Source organism: Thunnus thynnus, chromosome 16 (assembly GCF_963924715.1).
Source record: "Thunnus thynnus chromosome 16, fThuThy2.1, whole genome shotgun sequence".
Taxonomy (NCBI): Eukaryota; Metazoa; Chordata; class Actinopteri; order Scombriformes; family Scombridae; genus Thunnus; species Thunnus thynnus.
The window spans coordinates 21,045,146-21,056,464 of NC_089532.1; positions in this window are offsets into that span (position 1 = coordinate 21,045,146).

An 11,319-nucleotide genomic window follows, 5' to 3' on the forward strand; every position below is an offset into this window, starting at 1 on the left:
TGTTTGTTATTATTGCTATTGAAAAGAAGGACACCGTGATCCTGCTTATTTTTTGGGTGAAGCACTGTAAATGTGATATCTGGACGGTTTCAGTGGTACAAAAGAATTCACAATTCTTACCTGCAATGGAGGGGGAAGCAGTGGCTGCCTCCATCTTCAGGTGGGTTATGAGACGTATACAGACCACTTGAACGCTACCCGTCTCCTCTTTGTTGCTCAGGGTGATGCACACAGAGAAAGGGCGACAACATCACCCATCCGTTCGTCCATCCGTTTTTCTAGACAACATACGAATTTGAATAATAAAAGTGCAGAGCTAATGAGAAAATGTAAATGAGACTAAGGACAGGCAGACACTGGCCTCCATTTGATGAACAAGAAATGAGGAGCGAGTTAAATTATCCCAGGATCATGTTCATGCTGACACCTGGGAGACAGATGAAGTAGAGTCTATTGTTTTTTTCCTGAATGCAGATACAGAGGGGGCAGAGGACGGTGAGAGGATGCACATCAGAATAGGTGACCCCATCTCTGTTTGTTGCTACAAGAAGAGCTGGATCAAAGAGGAGATCCGAGGGGTTGAGCTGTATCTATGCGGGCACTTCCTTTGACACTGACACAGATTGACACAGACCCCGCACTCACAAATGCATATTGTTTAAAGTGCAATTTAGGACAATGCTAATAGCTTTGGCATGTGTGCCATTCATATAAGGTTCAGTTCCGTACTGGTAGGAGACATTGGGTTGCCTATTTTACCAAATCACCTATTTTTACCCAGGTTCATGTAGTTTTTGTGCATGCAGTAATGATTCTCAGTTAAAATTAAAGGTCCCTTGTAATAGTTCAATCTAAATGCCATTCAGCGATAAGTTGGAGTGACCCCAGGAAAGAAACTATATTTAAAAACTGGCTCTATACGACCGCTGTATATGAATAAGGTGTAACAATGTACATGTATGCATAATTTTTGGGAATGCTCAACATTTATGGACCCATGTTTCTAAAACTCTCTCAGTGGCAATGGGTTTAACAATGAATATGTTGTGCAAAAGTGTTTTTACCAAAACAATTGTCTGTCCTTCTCAAATAACCTTCAAGTACCTCCCATACAGGGTTTAGTGTTGGCACAGTAAAATGGCTTCAGAACCAACAATAACGCTTAGTATGAATCAAGAGATTGTTTATAGCTGAAGAGCAAACAGTGAAAGAAAATTATGGACTATTCGTGTGAGTGTGTCCAATTTGTTATAGGAATCAGTCACTCTACAGTATACTCTGATAGGGGAGAGAAAGAAAGCGGAAGGAAGTGAGTAATAAGGACGGCAAAGCAAACCAGGCAAAGGCCTATAAAAATACAGCTTCTTCCTCTCAACAGCCCCCTCCTTGAGATGCAGATCATCCGTGATCACCTGATAGTTCCGGACATAGGGAGGGCTAAGCTCATGTCGACCTCTCAGAGAGAGCCTAGCAACACCCACTGTCCTTATCCCTCTGGACACCCACACACTGCCTCTCTCTTCTCCTACCGCCACCTCCCCCAGGCCTCCCACCCAGACCCTCAGTCCTTGGAGAGAACCCCAGGCCAACGGCGAACAAGGGGCTCCTGAATGGGCCCTGCATGGCCTTTGTCTGGCCCTACTGCAGAGTCCCTTTATTTACACAGTCTTTAACGCTGTATGTTTTCTTGTCTCTTAATTGCATTGGCCTTTGGTGCCCCATGGTCAATCAATACCATCTCTCCAATTACATCAGCAACTCTATTCAGCAAGGCCGTCCCAGGTGATGGCTGTTTCATGGGAGAGCTGGTGGGAAAGAGCCTTGCAAATGTAGACCCACAGCTTTTTTTTCCTCCCACCACTGACCCCATCATGTATAAGTATAAATCAGTCTACATACCCCACCCATTATATACAGTATACATGTAGCAACATACAGTATCTGTCTAACTTTCTGTCTATCTATATATCCATCTACAACCCTGTCTGCCTTTGTTAGTTACTAACACACTCATGTAGTTGTGTGGTTTTTGGTAAGAGGGTGTGTCTACCTCAGCTGCATATCAGCTGGCTGGCTCTGTACTCTGGAGTCCATAGGTGAGCTCACTGCATGATGAAGTCTGGTTGATGCGACAATCAGTGCCATCAAAACAATTTTGCTGACCCTTGACTCTGGAGGAGAGCAGGAGAGAGAGAGCGAGTTGACATGCCTTTACCACTCCTGAGTGTGTGTGACCAAGCACATTAATCATAAGAGGTCTAACCCTCTCCTGTGTCCAATTCAGCGATGATTCTCTAGTGCAGCACCATGGCAATGTTTAGACAGAGCGGGACATAATTATCTTTTTGTGTACTTTAATAAGGAGACATCCGAGTGTTCAGATGACAGGGGCACACTGACTACAAAACTACCGTACAGTGATATTATCCCCTTCATTCCGTGTAATTAAAACATAAATAATTAAATCCCACTAACTAACGTAACTGGTATGCAAATTTGATGATTTAGTGAGTTGAAGAACACAGGCATTTTTTTTGCCAAATGGGGACCATTTAAAGTTGACCTTTGGAAATGTTATTTTGAATGCAATGTGATGGTGCTGTTTAATTTGAAGAGGTACTTATCTCAAAGTCAACATCTTACTTCTGTTTTCCTGACGCACACTCAGTCACCATATATTAGGCAGTAGCCTGGCAACCACAAGAGTAGAGCCGTACCAAATGGATATGTTTGCAATATGACAGGCCCGGTGTGCTCCTTACCGCTGACCCCGCCTGCCATTTTGTTTCTGTCCTGCGAAGGTGTCAGTTATAAACGTTACCTTGTCTCAGCAGGTGTGCCTGGATGGAGGGCCCTGCCGCACGGAGGGGGTCACCAACCCCACAGTGTTTCCCCCATTTATTTGAATAATGGGCCATTAGGACGGCTGGATATCCAATGTTAAAGTAGCTGTATGTGTCTCCTAGATAAAAGACATAATTACCTGAGAGAGGGAGGATGCGTTGGTGCACACTTTTCCTCAGCTGGGGTCCAGGGCTCAGAATTAGCACACACTCTTACCATTAGGTGGCGACAGAGAGAGGTTTAGTGGGTGAAGGCCCTGGCCATGGCTTACTCATAACCCTCACTATAACTGTTGTATAAAAAATAGTTAGTGCACCATCAAACTAAATCATGAGGTAAATTTCTGAAAAGACACCCTTGGTAATTCAGTTGAAGCTCTGTCATATTAGCATGTTTTTTCAAAGTGTATAGTGGATTTTTAACTTGGTATTGAGTTTAGACACCATCACAGCTTGTCCTTTTTGAGTCAGGATGCACTTATTCATATTTCAATTCAAATTTATTCAAATTGGTGATGGGAAAGTTATTCACTTGCCAGAATGAAGGTTTCTCTAAAACTATAGTGTGTATCTTTTAAACTGTTTTCAGGCAATTGCAGTTCTCAATGAATTACATAGTATCATGATGAACAGAGAGTGGGTAATTTGTAAACCTTTGGCTTGCTAAGAGATAGAGTTGTCCTTTTTGGTCGGCATTGTGGCTCCTTTTGCCTTTCATAATTCTAGTTCAAGAGAGACTTGCCATGCAGTCAATGGAAATGTGGATAGGAAATTTGGAGTGGTATTTATAAGAACCAAAAAGATTGCCAATTAAAGATGAGTTCTTTATCATTTATTTGCCCTTGGGGTTTTATTCCTCAATTGCTATCACCTTATAAAAGCATCCTTTTAGCACAAAGAATAGAAGCCCATTTTCATGACCTCCTCTAATGCATTTCCATCCATCTTCACTGCCTCGAAAAAAGTTTTCACCTCTCCACAAAACATGTTAATTGCCATCATGGGCCCAGTATAAAGAAAATATCTACACGTTAATTATCCAAATATGTTGGCAACCCATCTGCAGAAAGCCATTGAAATTACTAAATTGTGTTTTCTCCTTTTCGTCTTTCATTTTAGACACATTGTTAATCAAAAGGCTTCAGAAATGTGCAGATGGGTAATCCTTGTGTCTGCAAGGAACAGCCTGGTTCAAGGTGAGTGTTTCATGCCCCTAAGCCCTTCTGTTTCTCTCCATTGTGTTGTTTAGGTTACATATCCTGATGGGATGTTCACCGTACTCAAATAGGGACTTTCCTCCACACATACACACACACCCACAAACACACTCACACACACACACACACACACACATACACACACACACACAAACTCATCCAGCCATAAAAATATATGCACATGCACACTGCTCTACATAAAACTACACACACACACGTACTCACAGCAAAGCTTGGCCTTCAGTGTGTAATGATTGGTAATTCTTTTTGAAAGTACTGATTTTACAGAGATCTGAAGCCAAGAAAATATTTCCCTGCTGTATACGATTAAACCAACTGTGATGTAACTTCAAAGAGCTATACAGTTTATACTATAAGACTGGAAGCTTTAACCTCTGAGGTTTATCGGGCAAAATAGTTAAGAATCACTTGACTGTGGTTTTAAAAAAACACTCACAGTGTGTTTCAAAGCAGAAGAAAATCAATGGGGAGTAGTTTGTTCGGTACCAATAAATTGTTATCTTATTCAAATTATTTATCATCACAACAGGCTTGGTCCCGAATGCCCTCAGAAATGTATGATATTTAAGCTTACTTTCATTAAAACACTTTGTAGGATACCCAATTATATTAATGAGTGAGTATGGTCAAGTATTCTCCTATCTTCAAAGTGAGCTGGATGCAGTTTTCAAGAGGCTTTTCAAAAATAGCTTATGAGGTTGAGTGAATATGGAGAATATTTTGCATATAATAATTTCTTCAGTATAAATTTGGATAAATACATATTTCTCTAATTGTTTCAAGGATTGTTCTACCACTTTATTGCTATATACTAGCTCTTGCACTTACAACATACAAATATCAAGACAAAGCCTCTGGCTGTAATGAGTGCATTTGTAAATTAAAACCCATAAACTGGTCAGTTATTAAAATCCTCTGTATTTCTACTGTTTACACTGCAGTATTTACTTCATAAACGTTACAATGATCATCAGGTTGGTGATTCAGGGCAACAAGTCCTCAACTAAATCCATAGGTTGTAGGATGAGATCTGATAAGTGCAGGGTTGGTTAGTGATTTGACACTCATTGGGAGAAAACAGCCTCATACACTTAATTGTGGTTGTATCATCTTTGATTACATTCCCATATCTGACAGTTGATTTTAAAGCCCTACGTTGATGTATGTGAATTCTTTCAGAGTATTCAAAATCAAAAGTTGTTTTTCTTCAGTTCTCACTGGATTATACACATTTTTCAAAACACACATTTGAAATAATACTGCATTGTGTACACCATATTTTGAATTCAGATTTCTCTGCAGCTTTGGTACAACTATAGTCTTTTTTCAAACATCTTAGCTTAACATGATGTCAACCAAAACCCTACATCTTGAAGTTCTTGGATGCATCTTGTGTGCATGTATACCCACATGATTTTCAGCTGATCTGTCATGCAGGCTCTCAAGTTAAAGAGGCTGACCAGCCAAACTTCACTGAATGAGCAGACACTCACTGTGATAATTCCTGCTTCTTATTTATGTCTCTCTGTGTATCTCTTTGAGGAGCATACAAACAGTGTGTTGACATTGCTGTCTGTAGAGAGTCTAAAGAAAGGTCTGATACACATTAACATTAATTCGTCTACAGTTTTGTCCTCCTAGTAAAAATGTAAGGCGTCCTGAATAGATTCTGCCAGAGAGATATTACATACAGTACGTATTTTTCAGCAAGATGCATTTGTAAGAAAATAAATGGCCTTGAGGCGACCCTCTTCTAATTCAACATGTTTTGTCCATGGAATACTATTCAAATACGCGAGTTATATTCTTCCTTCCCTACTTCACTATGGACCTACTGTTGAAGGTAACAGTCGATATCTTTGCAAAGCTTTTGAATCTTTGCTCTTTGCTCCAAAGCTGTGCTGTACAGCTGGAGTGACGGCAAGGACAAGCTCGCCCATCTTGCAATGATCTGTCCTTGACTCGTGCTACAATTCATTGTTTCAAAAAACGGAGGACGACTTGGAAGACTAAAGCAACCTAACTGTTGCTCTCTGCATTTCTTAAGTTCTCTCTTCATAAATTCAGTCTGGAATCAATTCAGTTCTGCAGACTGACATTGCCTGGCTACCTTGAGAGACTGTCGCAGTCCTTCCATTTTAAGGTGTGCCTCTCTTCAGTTAGATTTTATTTACCACATGATTTGGTTCTCAACATGTTTCAAAGGACTCTCCAATGGAGTGAGCGCTATATTGTTGAGATGGTTATGATTTGATACCGCTCCTCTTCTTTCACCTTGGATGATGGCTATTGTCCACAATGTTGGAGCTGACCCTGTCAGGTGACCTTCTTGATTATTACAGAGAAATACAACTATATAATGCTCCTTCCACATATCCGGCTATTGAACAAGAAAGCTGCCTCACAGCCACATATCTGGTCCCTGCTTTACAATTTGTTCACAGCAATACACAGCTTTCATGAGTTTCCTCGTTTATGTCTCTGCTCTCATATCGGCGGTTGAAACAACCACATTAGATGCCTCTTCTAATGGTACCTGAGTCAGACCACATAAGTGAAAATTTTGATTGAATCAATTCTTCATTATTACTTGAAGCTCATAGGTTTTCAAGCATCTGACCTTGACTGAGGCATATTGTTTTGTGCCTACATGCCACAAGGGCTAAAATGCTTACAGAATGTGTCAGCTAAGTACTGTATTTTTGGCCCTTAGCCTCAGCAGCAGGGTTTACAAACAGCTATATGGCTCTCCAAGGCCAAGCACTGGCCTTGCACCAGATGCCAGCACTGGAAAAGTATTCAAGCTTAAAGTTATTCATGTCAAGTAATGCCGACAAAACCCTTCCATGCAAGCCATAAATCTGATATTTTGATGGAAATACCAGACATTTCAATGAGTGCTCTAAAGGAACTTTTTTCACTCAGCTAACACTTTGACACATCTCACCACTTTCATACTATTTGTTCCCTCCTCTTCCTCTCCAGTAGGTAACATAGCAGGGCAAAAATGTTAAGACCGATCGCCCTACACTCCAGAGCCCCTCAAATTCACAATGCACTGTTGTCATTTAAGAAATGGTAATATTCACCGGTCTGTAGAATTGGGCACTTTGTTGGAAAACAACTCATCTCCTCTACTTTGCTTCACATCTCTTGAAGGGCTAAAAACACCCATTCACTCGCCTTAACACTGAGGGCTTGCTGATCTAATGCTAAACCTCTCTAAGTGCATGTATTTGTGAAGAAAAATTGCTAAGCCTTTCAAATTGATAAGACTGGCTATCATCATGTATGAGTCTCAACCGTACAAGTGAGCCCTCAGGTTTAATTAAACTTTTTTTTTTTTTTTAAAGTGTATCTTCCATGAAAATCAGCCCAGTCTCCCTGGCATTTGTGTGTCGAGAAGCTCTCCCTCTTTTCGTTCTCCTCGAGTGGTCGATACATTAAAACTTGAACTGATTGATTTCAGAATGCCGTGCCATCAGTGTCCTTACGCAGCTGTTAACTACATCTGAAGTATCTTAGTCATCAAGCTTTAGGCCAGGGATTGATAATAGCTTGACCGGCAGGGCCTATCTTACCCATCCTTTTTCAGGAGGTCTTGTATTTAGCACCCAGAGCACTTGTGGCAAATCTCAAACAGCACAAGGGTATTCACAGAGCGGCTGAGTGGAAAGCTTTTTCTCATTCGTCTGAACCTCATGAATACATTCCAACTCCAACTAACTACTTTGCCTTAATGTGGAATTTCAAACGAGGTATGAGGCCAATTTATTTATTTGTATTCTCAGCGTCTTAGTGATACTCTTGAACACAGTGATGGCAGGGAGGATAATCTCTGTCTTTCATCAGCAAAGTGGCCCTGCACAAAACCCATCAGTAATGTATTCGCTATTGATTGATGGTCGCTCCTGCACTACTAGGCAACACCATTATTACCATGCATAGATTCCAGACTGCCCACAATAAAATCATTGTCTTGATTTAAGTTATCCACCCCCAAGGTGTCATAATAGCACAACTGGTGTTTGCCTCATATTGCTTTCTTCCTCAACAATTACTGGCATTCCCTGTCATCATCTTTACATCAAGCAGATACTCCTGCACCTGATACTGGAGAAGATGTTTTCTATACAGAAAAGTGTTGCCAGTAACTGGTGTAAATAGATGTGCTGGAGAAATTCAATATGCTTTTATGAAAACTGTTATAAAAAATAAAGGGAGTAATGTAGCTGCTCTTTTGTGTTTATCCATTCTCATTGTTGCTTTTTGCTGTCTAAAAATACATATTATTTATTTTATTCTTATTATGTTGTCACACAATGACTACTTTAAACATTTCATCTCATATATATATATATGTATATATAGATATATATATATATGAAGCATAGGCTATAGTTTTTAGTCAAAATGTATTTATTTTTAACTCTAGATGTCAGGCAGGTGCACTAGTTACATTAAAATATCTATATATCTATACAATAATATATTTAACATTAATTATTATCATGATATTGTTGTTATTGTCATTATCATCATCATTATTATATTGTCTATTGAAAATAGTGTTTTGTGGCACAAATGTTCAGTATTTTTGCGCCTATTTGAGGTACTTGTTAGCAGAGATTTGGGAATTTATAACTGTTATTTTCTGCCTCCGCTTATGCGTTAATAATGACATTTTCTCTTATCGTCTGTGGCCCTTAGCTCACACAGTTGCCGTTGTTTTCAGTGTCGACACATTTGGATCCATGTAGCAAACATTATGTGTTAGTAGTCTGCCTCATGGGAGATGACTGGGTCCCGAATCGTTGTGAATTACTGTGACCTTGGTTATCAATCATTGTATCAGGGTATCTAATGTAAACGCAACTGCGCCGTGGATAACATGCCACATCTGCTCTTTGGACAGTGTTGCTTCTTGGTTACCAAGCGATTTATTACAGAGCCCTGTGTGAGTAGTAATAGGACGCAGTATAAAGATCTACCAGCAGCCCTTCCATAGGCGTACAATTATCTCTTAAACGGGCTGTTGTAACATTATCATTCACCTACATTATACACCAGATAGTTTCGTGTCCCAAAAACATCCCAAAGAGAGAAAACTAGTTGCGTTGGTTAAAAGCACCGACCGCAGAGAGCTGTGTTTGCGCTCAAGACCAATTTATTGTCGATGAACATATGGCCAATATTTTGTCTCACGTCATAGCAAGGGAAAACAAACACCATGCAATGTTAGCGAGTCAGCAAGAGCAGAGCCACTTGGCCAGCTATGCAAACGCTCTTGGACAATATGAGAAGAGGAGCACTTGCTTTCTGGGTATATAAACCACATCAGGCTTATCTCTGCACGCACTCCTGACTCCCATTTGGAGATATTTCATTAACTCTGCGCGCTGTCTTAACGCTGGCAACACATTCAGCCCCCCTCCAGTCTAGGTAAGCGCACTGGATGCTCCAGTCAGTTTGCATACAGTATTTTCTGTTTTTTTTATTTATTTATTTTTACAGCCTAATAGACTCTGCATGTTTTCTTTTGCTACTGTTTTGTGCGCATCAGCGCGCATCTTAGAATGTGAAGTGACCCTGATATTAGTGCTTTTTAACTGTTTTAAATAGGGTGGTTATTCAGAGTGTAGTAGGCCTGTGTGTCTTTAGCCTACAGTAGTAGTTTGTGATCATTACACACTCACGTGGGTAGCTATAATCTATGCTTGGCTGGACATTAGCATCGTTGTAGCAATACACTGTGAGAGTTGGCCTGCACTATTGTATCCAAGCTGTTATTATTTAGAAATAGCTGAGAGCAACATTTTAAAATGTGTTTAATCTTAGCAGATATTTTCAGAAAACTCAAACAAAACAACCATCAAAAACTCTTATCAATAATTTCCTATAGTTTCCAGCGGTGCGCCAATGGTTACACCAGCCATATCCTTAAATTAAAGAACGTGTATGTGTGTATGTGTGTGTGTGTGTGTGTGTGTGTGTGTGTGTGTGTGTGTGTGTGTGTGTGTGTGTGTGTGTGTTACTATATAATGTAAAAGGGATGAAGATGTGTGTTTACCTGCAGATGAAGTATAAAACATATTTAATAGTCCTCATATCATAACACATGTCTGATTCCATTGCATGTAACCGTAACATTATTGTCTATTATAAGTTGCCTAATTGGGTGCACACAACAAACACCCCCTGTTGTTTCTTAAATGTGCCGGTAGAGACCGCTAGAGCTCTACAGATGTCAACAGCTGTTAATGTTATTACTGCACTCACACACAGGCTGCCTAACAAGGAGGACAAGTTGTCTGTACTTGTGCCATCTAGAGCGGGGCAGATCGGGTTTTTTTTCCTGGAGAGGGTGGTTATTTATTTACGTATTTATTTATTTTTATTTATTCATCAAAGGGGCATTAACAGTGTTCTACACATTTGCAAATAATAGTTGTCTCTTGATTTATCTGAAGAAGTCTCAGGGACTCAAGCCATTTTCTCCCTCCTCCCTGCCAGTGTCACTGCGATAGTGAAATGGGAAGTGATTAAAAAATAATAAACCCCTTTTTAGCAATTCGTCTTACACACAAAAAAAACGATTAAGGCGAATGGCACAGCGTGGCATGAAATTCACCGTTACAAATAAACTGGTGGTTTAACAAATGAAGGCATCTCCTCGGGGCATGGGCGCACTGCTATAATCTCGCCGTGACATGTTTAATCATTAGAGGAAAGGAGACGAATAAAGACTTTTTGCCCGGGAGGGAAGGGTGGTTGAATTTCTGTAAAAATCAAACGGGCTCCAAAATGATTTCTACCCTCCAGCCAAGTCTCCTCGGGCCATGGCTTAGCCCCCATAAATAAAACGGACCCGGCTTTACCTGCATATTATATATAGGCTTTTAATCATAGGAGAAGGAAATCGGTCTTGTCACTCTGTACATTTATCATGGACACCCTGAGGCAGGCGGGGTTACCTTTATCAAAGACTAACTCCCTGCCTGAGGCATCCAAACACGCTGAAATTCAGCGATTAAAAGGAGGGAATGATCAACATTATTATGGATTCTCCTGCGGCATTCTTATTTGTGCATTCAATCGAAAGATTTATTTAATCAAGAATATAAAAAGCTCTTTCTTCACTTATTTGGGAACAATCGTGGGCATGAATTTTTAGGAGGGAATTATAATTAATCAGACGGGCCCCGTTTTTGGGGTTCATCCGAAAAATTAATTGTTTT